Source organism: Felis catus, chromosome B4, assembly GCF_018350175.1.
Source record: "Felis catus isolate Fca126 chromosome B4, F.catus_Fca126_mat1.0, whole genome shotgun sequence".
Classification (NCBI taxonomy): domain Eukaryota; kingdom Metazoa; phylum Chordata; class Mammalia; order Carnivora; family Felidae; genus Felis; species Felis catus.
In genome coordinates this window covers 116,941,271-116,967,458 of record NC_058374.1, presented here as the reverse complement: position 1 = coordinate 116,967,458, position 26,188 = coordinate 116,941,271, and the positions used below count along the sequence as shown (strand labels likewise).

General features: G+C 36.9%; 1 protein-coding gene across 4 annotated transcripts in view; it reads left to right on the top strand.

Moving 5' to 3' along the window:
• Positions 1-26,188, top strand: part of NTN4 (netrin 4) — a 126,023-nt gene that overhangs the window by 21,617 nt on the left and 78,218 nt on the right. The window lies entirely within an intron of this gene.

Sequence of the window (26,188 nt, the reverse complement as noted above, 5' to 3'; positions counted from 1 at the left end):
AACATATACTTGTGATTTTGTGTGGCAGGTTTGTTAAGATTAATGATCTTAAAACAATATGTTTTAAAAAGTCTCTCTTGAGGTCCTGTTCAAGTTAAGAAGTTATATTTAAAGGATTATCAATTTAAAATTTTATAGCCAGAACTCACACGCACCTGTTTACCTAGGACTTTATAAAACATGCACCAGGTGCACATGGAAATTCACAGTTAAGAGTTCAGTGATAAATTATTTCTGCTCCTGTTTAGTTCTCCTTTTTAAAAAGTCCACTTGATAAAGCATTTAGCTACTTCTAGATGGTCTAGAGGTGATGTGAGTGTAATCAGGAGGATATGTTATCTACAGGTCTGGCCCCTGGTACTATCGTCCTCAAAAGCCATTTTAATCCCCTGGTCAGTTTCCAGCCAGTCACCTTCATCCCTTCAAATGCTTCTCTCTCTCTCTCTCTCTCTCTCTCTCTCTCTGCCCCGCCCTCCACCTCTCCTCACTCCCTCTCTCTGATGACAAGGAGAAGGGATTCTCCTTTGCTAGGAGCTACTGAACATTTAGAGTGCTGCAGCCTCCCACAACCCTTTTAACCTCAGCCTTACCTGTCAGTTTGCCTGTCAGTTTAGTTGGCATGTAACCAGAAATATTTTTTCATGAACTAATTAATACAATGACAGATGCTATGGAAATATGCAGATATCACAATGTTCTATTCAGATGTAAACGTGATTCTTTCTTCCCTTTCCCCATCCCCCAAAATAATGACACTGGAACTGCAATCTTGCCTCCCTGTTTTACCATGATTGGAGACGGGGGCTCAAGAGGTTACATATACAATATTCTCATTAAGAATTCATTTACTTACTCTCATACCACTGTCTTCACTCATCAATCCCATTTCTTCCCAAACTGCTGTATTGTAAATACTATAAATCTTTTAAAATCTGAATATCCCTTAGATTACAGAAAAAAACCTTTGAAATGCATTTGGATTAAACAAAATAAAATTAGAAAAAAAATCCTCAGAAATTAAGAGCTTAACATCTCAGAGAGGAAAATATTGTCATGTACCTTACACATATAAATAAAACAAAGGTCATTTGCTACTCAGCCATAGTTTAGAAACTGTGTGATATGAGACACTGCAAATATTTTACCTGGAGAATGAAAGTTAAGTTGATGGCTGGCCTTAAATATTTGAAGGACTTCCTTATTGAAGATAAAATAGACTTATTTTTGTATAGGCCCAAGACCAGTGTTAGAAGTTACAGAGGATAGATCCTAGCTTAACACAGAGGAACTTTTTAATAATTAGAACCATTAAAAAATGAAACATGCTGCTCAATGAGGGTGTGGGGTCTAGCAGAGAATGGATGGGTATCAGCTATTCTAGAGGAATGTCTGGCATTGAGAAATTTGGGTTAAATAGCCGTATGTTCTCTTCTGATTTTTAAAAATGTCAAGCTATCTTCTAGCACCACTTTTTTTTTTTTTGAGAGACAGAGAGAGAGAGAGAGAGAATGAAAGAGGGTGCAAGTGAGAGGGGGGTAGAGAGAGAGAATCCCAGGAGTGGCAGAGAGAGGGAAAGAGAGAAAGAGAGAGAGAGAAGCTCACTCATAGGGGGGCTAGTGCTCACCAGAAGCAGGGCTCGATCTCACCCGATGTGGGACTCAAACTCATGAACCGTGAGGTCATGGCCTGACCCGAGTCAGAAGCTTAACAACTGAGCCACCTAGGTGCCCCTTCTAGCACCACTTTTGACAGAGCTCAATTTTTAAGAATTAGGGGACAACTGACATCCTATGCATTCTTGATTTGCTTATTCAGTTTTGTATCCAGAGTACCTAGCACAATGCCTGATAGAAAGTGTTCCCTCAGCTAAGCAATGGTGAATTAATAAATGTGAGTCTTTTATCAAAAGGCTTAATGTCACAGAGACCTGGAATTTTATCTTATTTAATCATGGCTTTGTCATCATATAGAAACAAAAATGACACTGATGATGAGAGACACAATTAGGATTTATATTAACAAGCTTGCAGTCTATCCAGGTTGGAAATGCCCTAAGAAATCCTTAAAAACTGAAGTTAGATTTAATTTGTTGTCCTGTTTTGCCTCGAATGTCAGAATTTCTGTTGTGGGCTTTTTGCTCTGTAAGCCCAATGGTTTAAACATCCTGAAAAACCTCTGTTTTTCTAGCTCTTCTCTACCCTACTCCTCAGCAGAAGGAAACGTAGACTAAGTTTAAAGAATTTATTGTTTTCTATTTTATGAATCACATAAATTAGGCCACAAGTCTTTTAGTTGAACTGATTGTAACTCACTACATATAGGTCAAAGTAAAGAAAATAATATATGTTTTTTACTTTTTACCCAATTACTGGGGTTTATTTCTGCAGGTCTCTCCTTCTAATCCAGCTTTTGGTTCTCTTCCTTAATTTAACTCTTTCAACTAATCTTTGTATGTCAGACTGGAATTTATGGGAAAAGGTATATGAGATTCATCTCTACTGGAAAAACTTTTCATGGTAGTGATTAACCCTATCTTCAAGGTCTCCTACCGGTGAAGGACAAGGTGGCCCAAGGCTACCTGGAACAATAGTAATAGCAAACATTTGTCTGTGGTTTACAGAAGGTTGGGAGGTCCCTTTGAAGTCTATTTGTTTGGTAGCCAGGATCTACCCACCAGGGTAATAGTGGTTAAAGTTTTATATTTTTTCAAATCTTAATCAGGACATTTTGGTTGTCTTGGATGAAAAGTTGAAAGCACAGTGTAGGGCAGGTTTGCATTATGGAAATCCCCCAATAGGCACACACATGTTCAACCAGAAAGCTAGTTTTAAAGTCAAACTAATTGCCAACTGTGGTTTTCTATGGCATCCAGTTAGAAAAGGTGTTTATTTGTAACATTATAATATTTTAACAAAGTGTTTATTTTTAATGTATACATATATGCATTTTAATAAGAAAAATTAATTGAGGGAATAAACAGAAGGGGAAAAACTATTTTAAAGCCTTTAACATGAGAAAAATGGCTGAATGCTTTTGCCCCAATGGATAATTTCATTCGCATTTGGTCTTGTTAGAGTTTAAGAGTTATCTTACTCTTAAAGAAGAGGAAAGAAGAAAAGAACTGTGTGTTCATAGAAATGTAGATATAGTTAGGTAGACTCAGAGAATTTCTGGATACTAATAACTGAGTGTTTATGGTTTATCTTTTTTTCTAATGTGACTAGATTTTAGAAGTAAACTGGAGATTCAAGGATGACTCTTTTAGTGCACTTCATTTAAAGGAATATCTCTGTTATCCTGCTGCAGGAAAATTTACTTTTTTTGGCTTTTTTTTCATCTTTTGGCTTTTTTACTATATGCATAATTTTACATTCTGCATTAAATTATCTTGATATTACAATTAAGTGACTCAAGCACAGAGGAGTATAAATAGCTTTGTTCTGATCATGTTGAATGACATCAGGGACAAAATGAAATCCTAGGAAATGTTAATCAGTAAGTGAAATAACCACCCAGAGCTGTTGTAATTTCATCTACTTTGGACAAAAAGGATATCTGCAACACTATAGTTTTTGCTACTTAAATACTCCACTACACCTCCAAATGCAACAGGGGCAGTTTCATTTGCTCAAGGGAAAAATCTCAAGTAGGATCCTCTACCTTGTAGAAAGGAAAAGGACATGGGTAGAGAAGGAATAAGAAAGTTAAGTATTCAAACTGATCTCCTTAAAATCAGATTAAGTTTTTCCTTTTCTCTCATTTCTGGCATCTCAGAAGTTGCAACATCTTAGAAGTTATCAGCTTGAAATGAGATTTCTCCTTCTATTCATGAAGGATTAACTGCTATGGTAATTACCTTCCCACATTAAAAAACTAGAAAACCAGAAAAGACATCTGTTACAATTGTTTTAGACTTTGGACAACAGGCAGCATAAGACTGATCTCTGAGAGAGGGAGAACAAGCATGGCAAGCTGTTTGATTGCCCAGCTTACTAGCGGGACATTTCCAAGCCACAGCACAGGAAGGGAAACCAGAGTGGGATGGTCTCACTGAGTTGGGAGACAGAGATCAGTGCTCTAGGAGGCCAAAGCAGCTGGGATCTGTGGGGCAGAATACTGGAGAAGAAGGTGAAGCATGAAGAAAGAAGTCCAGAGACCTGTACAAAGATCTCCTCAAATCTTTGGCTAAATAATGAACCGCATATGCATGAGCTAAAAGTCTATGAGAGTGGAGAAAGAACCTCCAGAAAGTAGTAGCTAGCTGAACAATTCCTAGTATTCCCACAAGACAGGGAATAGTTCATGTTCCTACCATCCAAAGTGGACAGATCTCATAATTCACAGGCACTGTTAGAGTCCTCAGATGACCTTAGTAGTGGGATTACGTTAGCTGTAGAATAAAAGCTAGACTGGATTCACCCTAACAAAAATTAAAAACAACCCTCAAAAATATTAAACTGACCCCAAGTAAATTAACTGCATGTCAGAACAAAGTCTAATCCTTCTTAGAGAAATGCATCAAAATCCAGCAACCAACAACACACAATTCATAATGTCTAATGTTCAATCAAAAATTAACAGGCATGAATATATGACTCCTGACTAGAAGAAAACTCATTTAATAGAAACACACCCAGAAATAACGTAGCTTGTAGGTTGAACAGACAAGGGCATTAAAGCAACTATTATAAATATACTCCATATGTTCAGCAAATATGTTGAAAGCAGAAATAGAGGATATAAAAAAGACCCAAGTGGAACTTCCAAAGATGAAAAATGCAATATCTGAAATGAAAATGTACTATGAGGGATTAACAGCAGATTAGATAGTGCAGAAGATAAGATTAGGCAGAGAAATAGAAATTGCATATTTGTGAAGCACACAAAGAAAAGAGAATTGAAGAAAAAGAGCATTGGTAAACCGTGGGGCAATATTAAGGGGTCTAACATTCATGTAACTAAAGTCTAAAAGGAGAAACAAGGGACCAAAAAAAATCTTTAAGGAGAGAGATAGGAGGCAAAATTTCTCCAAACTTGATAGAAACTATAAATCTACAGATCTAAGAAGCTCTACTTCAAACAAAAGAACGATAAAGAAAACAATATCAAAAAAGTTGTCAAGGTGATTCAATGAAGAAAAGATAGTTTTTTTAACAAATTGGTGCTAGAATAATTGGACATCTATAGGCACAAAAGAAAAAAGAAAAAAAAGAGACCTCAACACTTAGTTCACATCATACAGAAAAATTAACTTGAAGTAGACTATAGACCTAAATGTAAAAGCAGAAAATATAAAACTTCTAGAAGAAAACACAGAAGAAAATATTTTTGACTTTGAGTTAAGCAAACATTTCTTAGATGGCACACAAAAGGTACTAATCATAAAAGTAAAATATTGATAAACTGAATTTCATAAAAATATAAAACTTTTGCTTTTAAGACACTATTAAGAAAATGAAAAGACAAGCCACAGATTGGGAGAAAATATTTGCAAATCGTGTCTCTGAATATGTATTTATATATCAGAATTTATATAGAACTCTTATAACTCGATAAGAAGAAAAACAACAAGAAAAAATATGGGCAAAGGATTTGAACAGACACTTCACCAAAGATGTATGTCAAATAAACAGATAAAAGATGCTCAGCACCATTACACAACAGGGAAATGCACATTAAAACCGCAATGAGATGCTGCTTACATTCATTATCAAATATAAAATTAAGAAGACTGACAATACCAAGTATTGGTGAGGATGTATAACAACTAATACTTTCATCATACATTGCTAGTAGAGATGCAAAATAGTACAATCACCTTAGAAAACAGTCTTGCAGTTTCTGATAAAGTTAAACATGCTCTTACCATACCGCCTCGCAATTCCTCTCCTAAATACCCATGAGAAATAACTTATGTTCTCACAATGACTTCTGTGTGAATGTCCATAGCACTTTTATTCATAATAGCTGAAATCTGCAAACAGCCCAAATGTCTATCAACTGATGAATGAATAAACAAACTGCCAAAATTCTTCAATCACTTCTTTCTTGCTTTCATTTCCTTGTCCCCTATTCTTTCTTGAAAGCTCTACAAACTGTCCTTTATTCCATCTAGGCTTTCAAAAGTCTTCTGTGAACCAGCCAACCTCCCAAATATTTTCTCTTCTTTCTTGGTTCCCCAATTGCTTTTGCCACTATTAATTACATTTTTTTCTTTACATTCTTACTTCCTTTGGTTTCTGAAATAATTTTCATTATTTTCCTACATTTCTCACTGGTTGTTTTTTTTTTTTTTTTTTTTTTTTGTATTATTTCTGGCTTGTCTCTTTCCTCCTGACTCTAACTATGAGTGGCCCCTAAAGCTTAGCATTTGGTCCTTAGTGTTTGTTCTGATATTCATTTCTTTGCCTCTCACACGTGGCTGTTCTGCCGACCCTGCCCTCACTGCTTCCACCATGGTTCAGGTTTTCCTCTTTATGAGATTTATTCTCCTGAAGGGAAGCTCTGATCATTTCAACCCTCTGATCACCTGATTAAGACCTTCAATTATTCTATAACCAAACAAAGTCAGCTATGATATTATGATAATAATATGGAACTTGGACTCCAATAACCTGAGTTCAAACACTAGCTCTGTCACTCACTAGCTAGGACAAGTCAATGAACACCTTCTGAGTGTTTTGGTATCTGAAAAATGGGAATGAGTAACACTACACAGTAGTTTTACTGTTAGGATGAAATGAGATAGGGGTGCCTGGGTGGCCCAGTTGGTTAAGCGTCACACTCTTGATTTCGGCTCAAGTCACGATCTCATGGTTCATGAGGTAGAGCCCTGTGTCAGGCTCTATGCTGACAGCACAGAGCCTACTTGGGATTTTCTGTCTCCTTCTCTCTCTCTCTGCCTCTCCTCTGCACATATTCTCTCTCTCAAAAATAAATAAACATTTTTTTTAAAGGATGAAATGAGATAAATAAAAATGAAGGCAGTTCATAAAATATAAATCATTATTAACCATGATCTTTCAACAAACATGTGTTAACTCTTATATGTGGCCAGAATTGACTCTACAGCAATGGGCGGGCAGACAAAGCCCTCTGCATTTGGAGCTGACAGTCCAGAAAGGAATATAGCAATTAAAATAGATGTGGTAAGTTCTTTTTTTTTTTTAAGTTTATTTACTTATTTTGGTGGGGGGCGGAGAGAGAGAATGAATCCCAAGCTACTCAATGTCAACACAGAGCCTGATGCGGGGTTCAGACTCACAAACCGTGAGATCATTATCTGAGCCAAAACCAAGAGTCTGACACTTAACTGACTGAGCCATCCAGGAGCCCCGGTAACTTCTAAGTGTGAAAGAAATAATAAGTGTTTGAAGTAGCACATAGGAAGATCTCATCTAAGCTTGCAGTGAAGTGGAATGGTGAAGAAAGCTTCCTGAATAAAGTGACCTCTAAGATGACACCTAAAAGATAGGCAAGAGTGGGCCAAGTAAGGGGGTGGAGCAGTGGGTGTCATTGACAAAGAGGTGTGAAAAGTATTACAGGCAGGGGGAATAGCACGGGCAAAGACCAGGAAGGGAGAGAGACCATGGAGCTTTCTTGGAACAGAAAGGAGTTCAGTATACCTGGAATATAAAGTTGAGTACAAAGAGAGGGAGCAAGAGTGGGCAGTGAAAGCAGACAGATCATGCATGCAATTTCCAGCACTGGTCAGGCAAGCAGAAGGTATTGGTGATCCAAGATGAAGAGGGTATTCTGTACTGTGGGCCAATCATAGTGATAAGAAACAGAGGTGATCAGTATTGGGAAGTTACCCAGGTAAACAGACAGTTAGCATCTTAGAGGCCAGTTGATGAATCCTAACCACTGGGCTGCATTCACTGATAGTGCCCAAAGAAGGAATATTGGCAAAAAAACAAGGCAAATCCCTAGTAAAAGGCTATTCTTCATTCAATTGTACTTATAAAGAGCAGTGATTTTTCAAGGCATTTCTACATCTGATACCTTACTAAAAACCTTCACTGCATCCCTGTGAGCCAAGTGGGAGCAGGTATCATTACTTTTATCAAGGGCACAGTTAGTCTCTCCATTACTAGAATAAAGGAGGCACTGTTAGTCCTATCCATTATTAAGATGATGAATGGAGGTGTGATCAATCATATGTTATATTTTGTTTAGTCCTACATTTTAAATTTAACTTTAATCCAGGAATGGCTAGCTGACAAGTATAGAGTGGGATATCGGGGACTGGGTTCTAGTCGTAGCTCTGTCACAAACCTGTAGGTTGACCTTTGGCAAGTCACTTTAAGTACTCTGTGCCTCAGTTTCTTCTAGTTGGGCCAGACCATTGATTGGTAAGGATTTTTTTGACACTCAAATCCTATGACTCCAAGTGCTGAGGGAAAAGGAAAAGCTTAGGATTCCAAATATTAGAGAATTTTTAAATTTTATTTTTAGCCTCAATCTTTATTTTTATTTTGGTCTTCTGTCTTGTATCTTGTTCCTCCTTGCAGTTCTGTCACTTCCCTTGCCCCTGAAGATATTTAAGAAGCTGCCTTTCATCACTTTAGAACTGTAAATATGCCCTTGAAACATGCAAAGAGGCTTTTGTGTACTTCCAAATCGAGGTTATTATCGTACAAGCAAGTCACTTGAGTGCACTGCATTCCTCAGCTTGCTCCATTGAGAGCTTTATTAGATTATATTGTCCTATCTTAGAAGGACTAGTTGAGCAGATAAGACTCTCCCACTTTAAAAGGTGGGCTATCTGATGAAACAGGGTGCCTAATGCTCCAGAGTGTAAGCAAAAAGGATTTTGGTCTTGCCCAAAAGACAGACACACTTCTCAAGACAAGTAGGTGCTCCACTTAAAGTGGCACAGTCAAGGGCGAGTGTTCTAAAATTAAACCAACCAGCTGCTCAGCCGCAGACGCCCACCTGTCAATTATGCTACCTTCTCCTTGTCCAATCTTCTCTCTCCATGAAGCCCAAAACTTCCACTCGCTGCAATCCTTTAAAAGCCTGAAACATCACATGTTTTCCCACAGGTGCCTATCAAAAAAGCAGGAAGCCTGTTTCAAGAACATATTAGGGTACATGTACTCATTCAAAGAATCTATGCTCTTTCATCTCAAATACCTGCAACTTCAACTTAAGGGGTGCCATCAACTGGCTTCAGAAGTCAATTAACATAAAACCTTCCTTGTTGGTGGGGTGACAATACAAAACTAGAATGCATGAATCCTACTAAATTCAGGAGCTTGATATTTAATATCAACTTTGATATTAAATAAACAGTAGAAATGGAGACAAATGTATCAGTTTCCATGCCTAGGTCTTGGGTATAGCACCTACCTAACAATAAACAGAACAGTGGTCAATGTGTAACAAGATTCCACTGAATTAACTAGATGTTATTTTTGTAAACAACTAGTAAACAACCACATAAAACAAATGAATACAATTAAAAATGTTCCTCAAAATAGATGTTATTCTAACTAGGCTTACACAGAGTAAGGAAGAAGTGTGATTATTTTTGTTCTATAGAATCATTTGTAACATTGAGGTGACTTGTCTTTTCATTAGATTATATTAGGCCAAAGTTCCAGGGATTCCTCTTTAAATGTGTTGCTATCATTCTTACAGTTTGTGTAAGTTTGTTACTAAAAATGCATTTTTAAATTTGTCACTCAAAAAGTATTTTACTATTTACTAATATTCATTTTTTCTATAAGGTAAAATTTTACTAGTCATAAGATATTTTGTAAGATGATAAAGTTTGTTATGAAATGCTATGTACCTAGTATATTCTCTTGTGAATAAAATGCACATTATATAAATAAATTTTATTATATTTATATTGCTATTCTTATATCAGAAAATTATAAACCTGTCTTAACATAATTCTATAGTGATGCACTCCTTTGATGCATATTATTGAGAATCTATAAGATATGGTATTAGATGGGAATACAAACATGAATCAAAACATGGCATAAACATAAAAAATGTAAGATAGAAGAATATAATAGGTACTATAAATTATAAAGAAAGTTACAGTGAGGATTTACCCATCTTAAAAAGAAACAAGTTACTGGGGCATGTGAGCAGCTCAGTCAGTGAAGTGTTCTAACTCTTGATTTTTGGCTCAGGTCATGATCTCACAGTTCATGAGATTCAGCCCAGTGTTGGGCTCCATGCTGACAGCGTGGAGCCTGCTTGGGATTCTCTCTCTCCCTCTCTCTCTCTGCCCCTCCCCACCTCAAAATAAATAAATAAATAAATAAATAAATAAATAAATAAACTTTTTAAAAAGATACAAATTACAGGGGCGCCTGGGTGGCTCAGTCGGTTGGGCGGCCGACTTCGGCTCAGGTCATGATCTCGCGGTCCGTGAGTTCGAGCCCCGCGTCAGGCTCTGTGAGGACAGCTCAGAGCCTGGAGCCTGTTTCAGATTCTGTGTCTCCCTCTCTCTGACCCTCCCCCATTCATGTTTTGTCTCTCTCTGTCTCAAAAATAAATAAATGTTAAAAAAAATAAATAAATAAAAATTTAAAAAAAGATACAAATTACAAAAATAGAATGCTTGAATAAACTTACACAATTTAGATGCTTATATTTTAAATTATTTTTCACATTTCTTAGTTTGAAATGCCCAATAAGAAAACTAATTTGTTGGGACACCTGGGTGGTTCAGTCAGTTAAGCATATGACTCTTGATTTTGACTCAGGTCATGATCTCACAGTTCATGGGATCGAGCCCCATGTCGGATTCTGTACTGACAGCATGAAACCTACTTGAGATTCTGTCTCTCCCTCTTTCTCTCCCCCTCCCCTGCTTGCTCTCTCTCTTTCAAAATAAATAAATAAACTTAAAAAAAAAGAAAACGAATTCATTTTTCTGGACTTTTTATCTACTAAATCTAACTACTAGCTTCATTATAAAACTTCCAATATGCCACTTCTATGATATTTTTATGCAAAAATAAGGGCTTAATCCAGTTACAGTTTTATAAATTGTACTTCAGTAAAGTTAATCTGCCTTGATGTTTTAGACTTCACCTCTTAGCCAACATGTAGTAACAAGTACCAGACTAACCCTGACTCCTGAAACAACTAAACAAATGGACAAAATATATGAAACAACTGTTTTCAGGTTTTGGACATCAGGCAGCAGAGAACAGTGATCCTTGAGAGATGAGAAGCAAATGAGGTGAGCCCCTTGATGGTCCCAGCTTATTACCTGGAGACATCTTCCAGGCTAGTGCAGGGAGCAGGAACCTAGGAGGAGTCTAATGGATTTTTTAAATTTAAGAGCTCAGAGTCTGGGAAGTAAAGATGGCTAGAGTTTGCAGGCAGAATACCAGAGAGGAGAGCAGTGCACTGGAAGAGACTTCCAGAGATCTACAGATGGTCCCCCTCAAGTCTTCAGCTGAGTACTGATCAATACATTTGAATGAGAAAATTACCTGAGACCAGAGAAAGAACTACCCTAAAGGAGAGAGGGAGCAAACCCTCAGAGGTCACGTAGGATCAGGAGTAGTCAGCCAGAGTGGAAAATCTTGTAATTCAACCTCGTAATGCATCAGTAATTAGAAGGGTATTGTTTCAGCACAAGGGCAGAATTAGGCCTATACTAAAGAATACGTTGGTCCCACCTAACAAAACTTAAAAGCAAGCTTCAAAAGGACTGAGCTATTTTCAAGTAATTTAACTGCATTCCAGAAAGAAGCTCAAGAATACAAAAATACCTAGCACTCAACAAGATAAAATTCACAGTATCTTGCAGCCCATCAAGTCATGCAAAAAAAGCAGGAAAATACAATCCATAATAAATATAAAAATTAATAGAAATAGATCCAAAAGTGACACAAATGATGGAATTACTAGCCAAGAACATTAAAACAGTTATTATAACTATGTTCCTTATGTTCAGGAGTGTAGAGGAAAGATTGATCATGCTAAGCAGAGCATGAAAAATATGGCAAAAATCCAAACTGAACTTCCACTGTTGAAAAATACAACGTCTGAGATGAAAAATACATTGAATGGGATCAGTAGATCAGACACTACAGAAGAGAAGATTTGTGAGGCTCAATACACACTAAAAGAAATGATTCAATATGAAATGGGGGGGGAAGACAGTAAAATAAATAAATCAGTTATTTAAATAAATAAATCAGTGAGCTGAGGAACAATTTCAAGCAGTCTAATATACGTGTTATTGAAGTCCACAAAGGAGAGAGGAGAAAGGAAGGGAACAGGGAAAGAAAGAAAGAAAGAAAGAAAGAAAGAAAGAAAGAAAGAAAGACTGTAATTTTTCTAAATTTGGTTATAACTATAAATCCACAGATCCAAGAAGTACAACAAACCTTAAGCACTGAAACAAGAAGAAAACTACCCCAAGGCATATTATAATCAAATTGCATAACAAACAATAATAAAGAGACAAATCTCTTAAAGAGAAAAAAAATAACTCATTATGAACAGAAGAACAAATATAAGAATGAAAGTTTTTTGACAGAATGCAAGGCAAAAGACGGTGGGGCATGATCCTGAAATTATTGATAGAAAAGAATTGTCAACCTACAATTCTATACCCAATAAAAATATCTTTCAAAAAACTACGATGAAATAGTTTTTCAGACATAGAAAAGCCAAAAGAAAATAAATTCATTACCAGCAGACTTGCATTATAGGAAATACTGAAAAAAGTCTTTCAGGCAGAAGAAAAATGATGCCAGATGGATATCTGGAGCTATATAAAGGAATGAAGATCATCAAAAAGGGAAAATAGGTGGACAGATACAAAGTACTTTTTTTCTTATTATTAAAATCTCTTTAAAAGATAATTGAGGGGAGCCTCGCTGGCTCAATCAGTAGAGCATGAGACTTGTGATCGCTGGGTCATGAGTTTGAGCCTCACGTTGAGAATAGAGTTTACTTAAAAAAATAAAAATAACAATAAATAAAAGATAATTGACATTTTAGAGCAAAAATATTAACAATGTGTTGTGAAGTTTATATTACATATAGAAGTCAAATGCATGACAACAATGGAGCAAAGGTCAAGAGGAGGAAAAAGGAGTACAGTGTTCTAAGTTTCTTATGCTATATGTGAAGTGATAAATATTACCTAAAGGTAGACTGCATTAAGTTAAAGATGTATATTAGAAACTCTAAAGCAACAATACTGCAAATTCTAAAACAACTTAAAGAAAAAGTTACAACTAATAAAAAAAAAGGAAATAAAAGGGACCCTAAACTACTCAATTCAACAGATAGAAAAAGAAGAGGAATAGAACATAAAACAAAAACCAAGATGGCAGATTTAAACACAACAATATCAATAATAACATTAAATGTAAAAGGTCTAAACACTCCAATTAAAAGCATAGATTATCAGATTGGATAAAAATTTTTAAAAGATGCAACTGTAAGAAATTCACTTTAAATACAAAGACATAACTAAGTCAAAGGTAGAAGAATAGAAAAGGATATACCATGCTAACACTAATCAAAAGAAAGCTTTTGATACTGGATATATTATTAGACAAAGTAGATTTCAGATCAAAGAATATTACCAGAGATAAGGAGGGACATTTCATATTGATAAAGGAGCCAATTCATCAAGAGGATATAACAGTCTTGAATGTTTATGCACCTAATAGCCAGGCTTCAAAACCCATGAAGCAAAAACTGCAAAAAAAATAGACAAGTTGATAAATATAGTTGGGTTTTCCAGACCTTTCTCTCTATAATTGATAAAATTAGAGAAAAGTAGAGAAAATCAGTAAGGATACAGAAGATTTGAATAACACTGTCAACCAACTTTACCTAATTAACATTTATATAACACTTCATCAAAAACAGTAGTATACACAATCTTCTCAAGGGCGCAAGGAGCATTTATCAAGACAGACCATAAAGCAGATACTGATAAATGTAGAACTCAAATCATACAAGCTATGTTCTGTGACCACAAAAGAATTTAATTAGAAATCAATAACAAGAGGTATCAGGGAAATCCACAAATATTTGGAAATTAAATAACATACTTTTGAATAACTCATGAGTCAAAGAAGAAATGAAAAGGGAAATTAGAATGGATTTTGAACTGAATTAAAAAATTTAAACACAACATATCAAAATTTATGGGATGCAATTAAAGAAGTATTTGGTGGGGAGGGAAAGTCCTTAAATCAATGATCTACAGTTCTACTTTAAGAAACTAGTAGATTGGTAGGTTAAGATGGTGGAGTAGTAGGGGGACCCTGGGCTTCCTCATCCCTTGCACATAGCTAGAATAACAGCAAATCATTTTGAATACCTAGGAAATTGATCCGAGGATTAAGAGAACAATCTGCACAATTAGAGGTTGAGAATAAGTCAGGTACAAGGTGCAGAGACCTGAATTGGGGGAAGAGAAAAGCTGTGGTGCCATGGAGGGGAGGGAGCCCTTTTCATGGAGAGAGGAGAAAGACAAAAAGAGAGAGGGGTAGAGAGAGAAGTGTGTCGGATTTGTTTTTTTTTTGTTTTTGTTTTTGTTTTTGTTTTTTTTCAACGTTTATTTATTTTTGGGACAGAGAGAGACAGAGCATGAACGGGGGAGGGGCAGAGAGAGAGAGGGAGACACAGAATCGGAAACAGGCTCCAGGCTCTGAGACATCAGCCCAGAGCCTGACGTGGGGCTCGAACTCACGGACCGTGAGATCGTGACCTGGCTGAAGTCAGACGCTTAACCGACTGCGCCACCCAGGCGCCCCAAAGTGTGTCAGATTTGTACATGAACAACACTGCCCCAAACCATTGACCGGGGAATCGAGAGGAACTATCACCAAGTTTTTACAAATAGCAGAGCTCAAATTCTAAGATTTTAGAAGTCCCTGCCATTCGCTTGATTCAAGCTGGGATGGCAGCAGTGCTCCTGGAGAAACCTAAGAGTAGACCCAAGAGAGACCCAAGAGTAGACAGCATGGTGTAGGGATTCCCTGGGTTGCACTGGGAAAGAATGTTCCCTTTCCTGAAGTACACGTGGAAGAGGGTATATTGCCTCCATAAGGACAAAAGACCCAGCGGGCACCATTGAGTGGCCATTCATCAGCAAGGGACAGGACCGCATGCAGATGGCAGGTAATCTGGTTGCTACTTTTTACTGGCTGTGCTTCACCATAAATGCCAACCACTTGCATGGCAGTATGGCTGCTTTGCACCAGGCACACAAGACAGCACCAGACACAGCACAGTGAGGCTCTCCTCCAGAGGAAGGGAGGTGGTCCACACTGTGCCTGGTCCTTTAAGATTTGGAGTTTTGAATCCTGGCTGGTGCCAGAGATAAAACATAGAGGAACTATGTCATCAGGTGTGCCAATGGCTCAGCACAGAGAGGGTGAGGGGGCAGGGATCTGATGTAAGCCTGAGACACAGGAGGGAGATTGTTCGCTTTTCTGTGAGGGCTTCCTGAACAGTGGTGGGTGTGAGGTCCCCTCTCTGGGGATGAGACAGTGGGGTGACAGAGTGATGCCATCTCCCCCCCCACCACCAGCACAGTCAGACTTCAGTGAGCCACACAGCACTCCCAGTGGAGGCTGAAGCTGTTTACATCAAATCCTGCCCCCCTACACCCCTGCAGTTGCATCGTTACTAAGGCAGGTCTGACTATGGGCCAGCACACTGGGCCTCTCCCCCAGAGGATCAGCACAGACCCCTTGCATGCACCAAGTCTACTGATTATAGAGTGCTCCAAAGTGTCAGCTTCAGTTCTGGTGGAAATAGGACCAGGCTTTCTTCTTTTTTTCCTTTGGAATCAGGCTTATAGTTTTTTGTTTGTCTGTGTTTGTTCCTTTTCCTTCTCTCTCTCTCTCTCTCTCTCTCTCTCTCTCTCTCTCTCTTTAGGTCAGGATTTTTTTTTTAATCAGGCTCATTTTAACAAACAAATCAAAGCATTCTAGTTAAAGGTCCACTGCAATACTCTTCACTGCAAGAAAGGGGGAACTCTGCAGAGGACTGACCTGTGGTAAAGAGTAGCCAAAACACAACAGCAGAGTGTACAAAACATACACTAGAAACACTTCCTGAAGCATCAGTCCCTGGACAGTGTACAACCCCTCCTTAACATAGGATTACTGTCAGCAATAAAAAACATAACAAGCTTTCATAACACGCAAAAGACAGAAACCTAAAAGATGGAGGAATTCTCCCCAAAAGAAAGATCAAGAAGAACTCACAGCCAAGGATTTACTCAAAATAGTTATCAGCAATATATCTGATCAAAAATTTAGACAACAGTCATAAGAATACTAGCTGGACTTGAAAGAAGCAGAGAAAACACCAGAGAAACCCTTCCTACAGAGATAAAAGACCTAAAAAATAGTCAGTCTGAAATAAAAAATGCTATAACTAAGATGCAAAACCAACTGAGTGTAATCACAATAAGGATGGAAGAAGCAGAGGAATGAATAGGTGACATAGAAGATAAAATTATGGAAAATAACGGAGCAGAAAAGAAGAGGGAAAGGAAAGAAAACTATTAGATCATGAATATAGACTTATGGAACTCAGAAACTCCATAAAACACAGTAATATCCATATCATAGGAGTACCATAAGAAGAGCAGGAAAAGGGGGCAGAGGGTTTATTTGAACAAACTATAGCTGAGAACTTCCCTAATCTGGGGAAGGAAATAGGCATTGAAGTCCACAGAGAACTCCACTCAAAATCAACAAAAACAGGTCAACACCAAGACATATCATAGTGAAACTTGAAAAATACGAAGATAGAGAATTCTGAAAGCAGCTAGGGACAAAAGGCCATTAACCTACAAGGGTAGACACATAAGGTTAGCTACAGACCTGTCCACAGAAACTTGGCAGACCAGAAGGGAGTGGCATGATATAGTCAACATGCTAAATGGGAAAAATAGGCAACCAAGAATACTTTATCCAACAAGGCTGTCATTCAGAATAGATGGAGAGATAAAGAATTTCCAAGACAAGCAAAAACTAAAGGAGTTTGTGAACGCTAAACCAGCTCTGCAAGAAATATTAAAGGGCATTCTTTGAGCGGGGAAGAGACCAAAAGCACCCAAGACTAGAAAGAACAGAGACAGTCTACAGGAACAGCAACTTTACAGGTAATATAATGGCACTAAATTCATATCTATCAATAATTACTCTGAATGTAAATGGACTAAATGCTCCAATCAAAAGATATAGGATATCAGAACGGATTAAAAAAAAAAAAAAACTAGACCCATTCATATGCAGCTTATAAGAGACTCATTTTAGACCCAGTAACACCTGAAGATTTAAAGTGAGGGAATGGAGAACCATTTATCATGCTAATGGATGTCAAAAGAAAGCCAGAGTAGCCATACTTATATCAGATAAACTAGATTTTAAAACCAAAACTATAACAAGAGGTGAAGAAGGGCACTATATCACAATAAAGGGGTCTATCCAACAAGAAGATCTAACAATTGTAAATATTTATGTCCTCAACTTGGAACAGCCAAATATATAAGTCATATGATAACAAACTTAAAGAAACTCATTGGTAATAATATAATAATAGTGGGGGACTTTAACACCCAGTTACAACAATAAGCAGAACATCATCAAGCAGCCATCTAAGCAGAACATCAACAAGAAAACAATGGCTTTGAATGACACACTGGACCAAATGGACTTAACAGATACAGTCAGAGCATTTCATCCTAAAACAACAGAGTACACATTGTTTCCAAGTGCCCAGGGAACATTCTCAGGAATAGATCACATACTGGGTCACAAATCAGGCTTCAACCAGTACAAAAAGATTCAGATCAAACCATGCATATTTTCAGACCATAACACTATGAAAGTTTAAGTCAACCACAAGAAAAAATTTGGAAGGACCACAAATACAAGGAGGTTAAAGAACATCCTACTAAAGAATGAATGGAACCAAGAAATTAAAGAAAAATTAAAAAATAGATTAAAGCAAGTGAAAATGAAAGCATGGCAGTTCAAAACCTTTGGGATGCAGCAAAGGTGGTTGTAAGAGGGAAATACATAGCAATACAGGCCTTCCTCAAGAAGCAAGAAAAGTCTCAAATACACAACCTAATCTTACACCTAAATGAGCTGGAAAAAGAACAGCAAATAAAGCTGGAAAAAGAAGAGCAAATAAATCCTAAAACCAGCAGAAGAAGGGAAATGATGGAGATTAGAGGGGAAATAAATGATATAGAAAGCAGGTCAATGAAACTAGGAGCTGGTTCTTTGAAAGAATAAACAAAATTGATAACCCCCTAGCCAGACTTATCAAAAAGAAAAGAGAAAGAATTCAAATAAATAAAATCACGAATGAAAGAGGAGATCACAACCAACACTGTGGAAAGACAAACAATTGTAAGAGAGTATTATGAGCAATTATATGCCAACAAACTGGGCAATCTAGAAGAAATGGATAAATTCCTAGAAACATGTAAACTACCAAAACTGAAACAGAAAGAAATAGAAAACTTGAACAGATCCATAACCAGCAAAGAAATTCAATTGGCTATCAAAAATGTCCCAAAAAATAAGAGTCCAGAGCTGGATGGCTTCCCAAGGGGTTTCTAGCAAACATTTAAAGAAGAGTTAATACCTATTCTTTTGAAGCTGTTCCAAAAAATAGAAATAGAAGGAAATTTTCCAAACTTATTCTATGAGGCCAGAATTACCTTGATTCCAAAACCAGCTAAGGAGAATGATAGACCAATATCCCTGATGAACATGGATGCAAAAATTCTCAACAAGATTCTAGCAAATCAAATACAACAGGACATTAAAGGAATTTTTTCACCACAATCAAGTAGGATTTATTCCTGGTCTGCAAAGGTGGTTCAATATCCAAAAATCAATCTACCTGATATACCACATTAATAAAAGAAAGGATAAGAACCATATGATCCTCTCAATAGATGGAGAAAAAGCACTTGACAAAATACAGCATCCCTTTCTTGATAAAAAAAAACCCTCAAGAAAGTAAGGGTAGAAGGAACATAACTCAACATGATAAAGGCCATATACAAAAGATCCACAGTTAATATCATCCTCAGTTGGAAAAACCTGAGAGCTTTTCCCTTAAGGTCAGGAACACAACAGGGATGTTCACTCTCACCACTGTTGTTCAACATAGTACTGTAAGTCCTAGCCTCAGCAACTAGACAACAAAAAGAAATAAAAGGCATCCAAATTAGCAAGGAAGAAGCCAAATTTTCAGTCTTTGCAGACATGATACTCTATGTAGAAAACTTGAAAGACTCCACCAAAAAATTGCTAGAATTGATAAATGAATTCAGCAAAGCTAAGGATATAATATCAATGTACAGAAATTTGTTGCATTTCTATACACCAATAACAAAGTTGCAGAAAGAGAAATCAAGGAATCAATCCCATTTACAACTGCACCAAAAACCATAAGATACCTAGGAATAAATCTAACCAAAGAGGTAAAAGAACTGTCCTCTGAAAACTATGTAACACTTATGAAACAAATTGAAGAAGACACAAAGAAATGAAAAAACATTCCATGTTCATGGACTGGAAGAGCAAATATTGTTAAAATGTGTATACTACTGAAAGCAATCTACGTATTCAATGCAATCTCTCTCAAAATAACACCAGCATTTTTTTTATAGAGCTAGAACAAACAATTCTAAAATTTATATGGAACCAGAAAAGACCCTGAATAGCCAAAGTAATATTGAAAAAGAAAAACCAAAGCTGGAGGTATCACAATTCCAGATTCCAAGCTATATTACAAAGCTGTAATCACCAAGACAGTATGGTACTGGCATAAAACAGACACATAGAGAAATGGAACAGAATAGAAAACCCAGATATGGACCCACAAATGTATGACCAACTCATCTTTGACAAAGCAGGAAAGAATGTCCAATTGGAAAATAGTCTCTTCAGCAAATATTGCTGGGAAAACTGGACAGCAACATGCAGAAGAATGAACCTGGACCACTTTCTTACACCATACACAAAAATAAATTCAAACCAGATGAAAGACTAAATGTGAGACAGGAAACCATAAAAATTCTAGAGAACACAGGCAGCAACCTCTTTGATTTCAGCTGTAGCAACTTATAAGACATGTCACTGGAGGCAAGGGAAACAAACGCAGAAATAAACTATTGTGATTTCATCAAGTTAAAAAGCTTCTGCACAACGAAGGAAACAATCAACAAAACTAAAAGACAACCTATGGAATGGGAGAAGATATTTGCAAGTGACACATCAGATAAAGGGCTAATATTCAAAATCTATAAAGAACTTATCAAACTCAACACCCCCAAAATAAATAACCCAGTTAGGAAATGGGCAGAAGACATGAACAGACATTTCTCCAAAGAAGACATAAAAATGGCTAACAAACACAGGAGAAAGTGCTCGACATCACTTATCATTGGGGAAATAAAAATCAAAACCACAATGAGATACCATCTCACACCTGTCAAAATGGCTAAAGTAACAACTCAGGAAACAACAGATGTTGGTGAGGATGTGGAGAAAGGGGAACCCTCTTATACAGCTGGTGGGAATGCAAACTGGTACAGCCACTCTAGAAAACAGTATGGGGGTTCCTTAAAAAGTTAAAAATAGAACTACCCTACCCAACAATTATACTACTGGGTATTAATCCAAAGTATACAAATGTACTGATTCGAAGGGGCACATGTACCCCAATGTTTATAGCAGCATTATCCACAATAGCCAAAGTATGGAAAGAGCCCAAATGTCCATCAACTGATGATTGGATAAAGAAGTTTGGTATTACATAATGGAATATTACTCAGCCATCAAAAAGAATGAAATCTTGCCATTTGCAATGAGGTAGATGGAACTAGAGTGTATTATGCTAAGCAAAATAAGTCAGAGAAAGGCAAATACTATATGATTTCACTCATATGTGTAATTCAAGAAACAAAACAGATGAACATAGGGGAAGGGAAGGAAAAAAAAAGATATAAATAGAGAGGGAGGCACATCAAAAGAACTCTGAGCATTGATGGAGAAGAGGTGGGTGGGGGCATGGGCTAAATGGGTGATGAGCATTAAGAAGGGCACTTATTGTGATGAACATTGGTGTTATATGTAAGTGATGAGTCACTAAATCCTACTCCTGAAACCAATACTACAGTATATATTGACTAACCTTAATTTAAATAAAAACTTGGGAGAAAAAACTGGTAAACAAACTAGTAAATAAAGAAGAGAAAATTAAGCCCAAAGTAAGTAGAAGAAAGTAAGTAATAAAAATAAAAGCAAAAATGAAATAGAAAAACAGGAGAGAAATCATTGAAAGCAAAAGCTGCTGTTTTGATAACATAAAGATATGGGAATTTTAAAAACCACTAAAGAACAATTGCAGTTAGGATCTTAAAGCTTCCATTTTTGGTAAATAAGAAAACTAGACCAAAAACCATGGAAAAGGTGTAATATTTGTATGTGTTTGGGTGCTTGATCATGCCTGCTTGATCCCTTTTCTTAAGAATGTGAAAGACCATGTGTACTATTGAAGAGAAGGAATCCATAAAACCATTTGAAATATATTACATATTTTTATGTAGGTATTTATACATATATGTATGTATTCATACACTTTCTCATCGAGAGTACATAATTGTAAGAACATTTTTCCTTTTTTGTTTTTCTAAATCCTATTACTTATTTGGCTTCTCCTTTTTAAAAATGCTATTTGGAAAAATAGTTCATTTATTTATTCATTCAATGTAATTATGAAATGCTATAATATGCCAGGGAAGTGCTGGGGGACACAGCTGTTAACCAGACAAACCTACTGAGCAGAGTCTATTTTGCAATACAGACAAGTAAATAGACAATAACAATGTACTAGCATGATCCGGGCACCTGGGTGGCTCAGTCGGTTGAGTGTCCAACTCTTGATTTCAACTCAGGTCATGATCCCAGGGTCATAGGATCGAGCCCCACATTGGGCTCTGTGCTGGGCATGGAGCCTGCTTAAAATTCTCTCTCTCTCCCTCTGCCCCTCTCCCCCACTCATGCTCTTTCTCTCAAAAATAAAAATAAAAATAAAATACAATGTACTAGCATGAAAGTGCTTTCATGGAAACACAAGTGCCAACAGAGTCCACAAGATGGGCAATCACCTCGGACCTGAAATATTTCTCAAGCTAGTAGCTAAACAAAAATTTTAAAATGTGATAACTAAGTTTCTTAAATTATTGTGATCTAACATAGGCAATCAAATTTTAATTATGGAGCAATATGTAAATATGAGTTTGGTACTCAAAAGACTTCCTGTCTATTATGTACCTAATATTTACTTCTTATTCTGTTCACATTGTGTTAAACTCTGTTGAAAGTTTCATCTCAGTAAAAATAGGACATATGGAATTCTATTTTAACTAATTCTCACTATTATTGAGAGTTAGAAAAGAACATATAGGTAATTCTAATCTGTTCAGAACTTTTTAAGGATCTCTTTGTTATACTAAGGCATAAGAAATGGCAGAGCCTAAGCCAAAAGTCCAGATCCTTAGGCAAAGTTTAAGGGATTCCAGGCTTAGAAAGCAGGCCAAGACCAGAGAAATGTGAAAATTCCAAAGATTAAGTAGGAAAGGGTTTGTGATTCACTCAGAAGCTCAGATAGGTTTTAAAATTATGTATTTCATTTAAACCATTGATTTCACATTTGGAAATGTATCTTCAAGATGTTATTATAAACTTCTGCATTTTAGCTATAAGATTGTTCACTGTAGTTGGTTATACCGAAAAGTTGAAAACAATCTAGATGCCTAACAACAGCAACCTGGTTAAATAAGTTATGTCATATCCGCACAATAGAATCCTAACCAGATTTTTTAATTATGAAAGAGTGTTTCTCAAACTTTATTGTGCATCAGAATCATCTGGAAGGCTTGTTGAAACCCAGATTGCTGGGCTCCATCCCCAGAGTTTCTGATTCAGTCAGCCTGGTATAAGGGCTCAAGAATTTGCATTTCTAACTAGTTCCCAGGTTGACACTGATGCTGTTGGTCTGGGAGCCACATTTTGAGAACCACTGATGTAGAATTATTTTCACTGAATTGGAAAAAATTCACAAGGTATTGTTAAGCTGAAACAAAGCGGTTTACATTATATTCTATGTGTATATATACAGAAGATTAGATGGGAAAATATTGTGGAGTCGGTATTCCTGGCTGTCCTTGGGACTGCACTGTAGATTCTTAATGTCTTCTACATTTTTGAGTGACAGATTTCTCTGTAATGAGCATAGTATTAATCACTGAAATATAACCCACTTTCTTAATTTGAAAAATAGTATCAGGAAGTCCTGGCCAATAGCACTAACAAGCTGGAAACACTGAAATAGGCTCGATCCTAGTTCTCCTCTGGCTTGTTAACTATGTCTTGCAGGAGTGTACCTTCAGACGCACTCATAGACAGAGGAACAGTGGTGGGCCCATAGATACATCCTGTTCCTGATGGGGACAAAAACAGAAGAGGCTGATATATGAGGGCTTCTACACTTTTTCTTACTTCATTTTAGTAGTGCCATGCGGGCTTCTTCTGGAGATGTTTGAAGAAAAACTGGGTGGGACCCAAAGGGCGACCTGCCAGAAGTTTGAAGCATCTGGATTGGCGCACTCTTTGTTTCCTGACGCAGGGTAGATCCATTTCCCAGAGTATCAGATTAAGGCGTCTCCTTTCTGGAAAAAAGATTTCATGGTTTAAATTCCCGTTCACTTTGTGTCTGTGGCACTCTGCTGTCTCCTTTCCAGCATGCAGCCTCAGGGGTCATGATGTCCCTTCCCTGCTGATATCAGCGTGCCAACTGTGGTGTCATGCACACTAAGCACAGAGCCGCCATTCAGCTTCCACAGTCTGGGTTCAGGAAGCAAAAGAGCTTCTAGTTCCTACAAACCTTGACAGATCTTCCTCTAGCCTTGCATATGCTAAACAATTCTCAGAGGACAGGGGTTATAAGGAGCGGGGGAGAGGGAACTAGGGTAAATGTCAAGGATAAATACGTGATAGGAACAGAGAGAGCAAACAGTACCACCAATGTTGAGGAAAAGGAAGGGTGGGTCACGGTTTAGAGAAGGATGCCATATGCTTTTCAGTGGAATACTTATTTGGTAAGCACTGTGACCCTTTTCCATGTCCTTGTATTACTGTGGTTGATAAACCAGGAGGTGGCCACATTACTGATTTTATTTAGAGCAAGTGTCCTTCACGAATTTCTAACAGAATGCCAGTATTGGGGGTGTTATTTGAAAAATAAGTGTCACATAAAACTCACAATGGGTTCAATTTTTTAATTTTTTTAATGATTCAAAATGTAAAAACATGCTGTGATATAGGCTATCATTAAAAGAGACATTACTTCCATATTGACTTTCAAGTAGGTGACATAGTATTGTTGGAAAACAGTATTCCATATGTTGCTTTCCACCACTTTATATGTGAATAAATGGGGCAGAACATTGTTAAAGTTTAGGATACAACTTTTTCCAAGGTTTGCAAGTTCAAAAATAGCTAGAGATGCAGAGGTTGGTTAATGATTCAGTTATTTCTAACTGTTTTTATAATTTCCTACCTCTTCCCTTCTAGTGCTATAATATGAATTCAGTGTGTGAATCTGTTTAGGACCTTAGAAAAGGAAATTAAGTTATTTAAAATTCTCACCTATTAGTTAAATGCCAAGAACAATGTTATAATCAATCAATTCATTTACTAAGAATTTATTGAATACTTCCCCTGTGCTAGGCACTGTCCTGGGATCAGCAATTATCCTCAAGAAGTTTACTTTCTAGACCAGGAAGGCAGTAAAGCATTAAAGTACAACTACAATGTATCAATTGGTAAATAAGCGCTAAGAACAAAAATGAGGCAGGCTGGTATAAGGACTTTGTATTTTATTCTGAGAGAAATGGGAGGTCCTTGGGTGGGGGCAGATTTAAGCAGTGACATGATCCAACTTCTATTTATAGAGAATCACTATAGCTGCTGGATGGAGAATTGGCCGTGAAAGCCAAGTATCCATTGAATTATCACTCCTCCTTAAGTTATATTTCATTTAGGACAGTTCTGCACCTAAGTATGGCTGGAGATGTGATCCTGCACAGTTGATTCTTGCCTTTTCATCCTTTCATTGCAAAATCAATTCTTAAAATGAAATTTTTATATCTGAAGTATTCCTTAAGGAATTTTTTTCCTGGAAAGCTACTTTTAGATACATTCTCTCTAAATGGGAGTTTATCCAAAGCCTACTTTTTAATAATTACTTTACTTTCATACTACTCAGTTATCAAAATATTTCTGGATTTCTTGTGAGTAGAGTTTTAACATATCTTTAAAAAGCCAAGAGATGCCTAAAATTTTTTTCAGGGGAGCTTTGTGTCTCTTATTATATAAATTAACAAGATTGCTTAAGGTTTTGTTCTGTTTTTTTTTAACCTGCATAATAAGGTATAACTTGGTATTGGTCTCCTTATGATACTGTTTTATGTTGTGAGATAGTTTGGAATTCCTTTTTTTATATTCATTGCTTTCTACTGGCAGTGATTTTCTCTCCCACCAGCCTTACTCCCCCAAAGTTAAGACATCCATTAGAGAAGTTTGTACCCCTCCACCCCAGGGGCCCTTTTATTACCCCCATATAACGTATGGACACACACACATGCCCAAAGTCCGTCCCTTCTGAGTCTTCCTCCCTCTGGTTTCCTCCTCAGAACTAAAGTTTTAAATTGCCTTTCAAGTCTATCTGTAACATACACAATAAAAAGTTTTATTACTTATACTTTACATTTAACCAAAATACTGTTAACTAACTTGATCAGCCATTTTATTTTCTACATTTGGATTTAAAGGACTTTTAACTGATTTCAGAAATCAAATCCACCCCGAAATGACTATATATTTACTACTCATAAGAATATTCCAAGAATGTACCACAAGCTTGGAAGGCAGATCCAGAAAAGGAGAACCAAAGGTATTTGTAGCAACAGTGGCCCCAATTAATAACTGATTAGTCTTTGAAGGGTCACACCTCATTTGGAAATAGAAGTGTCTGGATCTTGATTTTGGTGCTTCTCTTCTCCCCCCTTTTTAATCCATTCTCCTTATAGAAGTGGGAGTCATCTTTTTAAAAAATGTAAATCAGATGA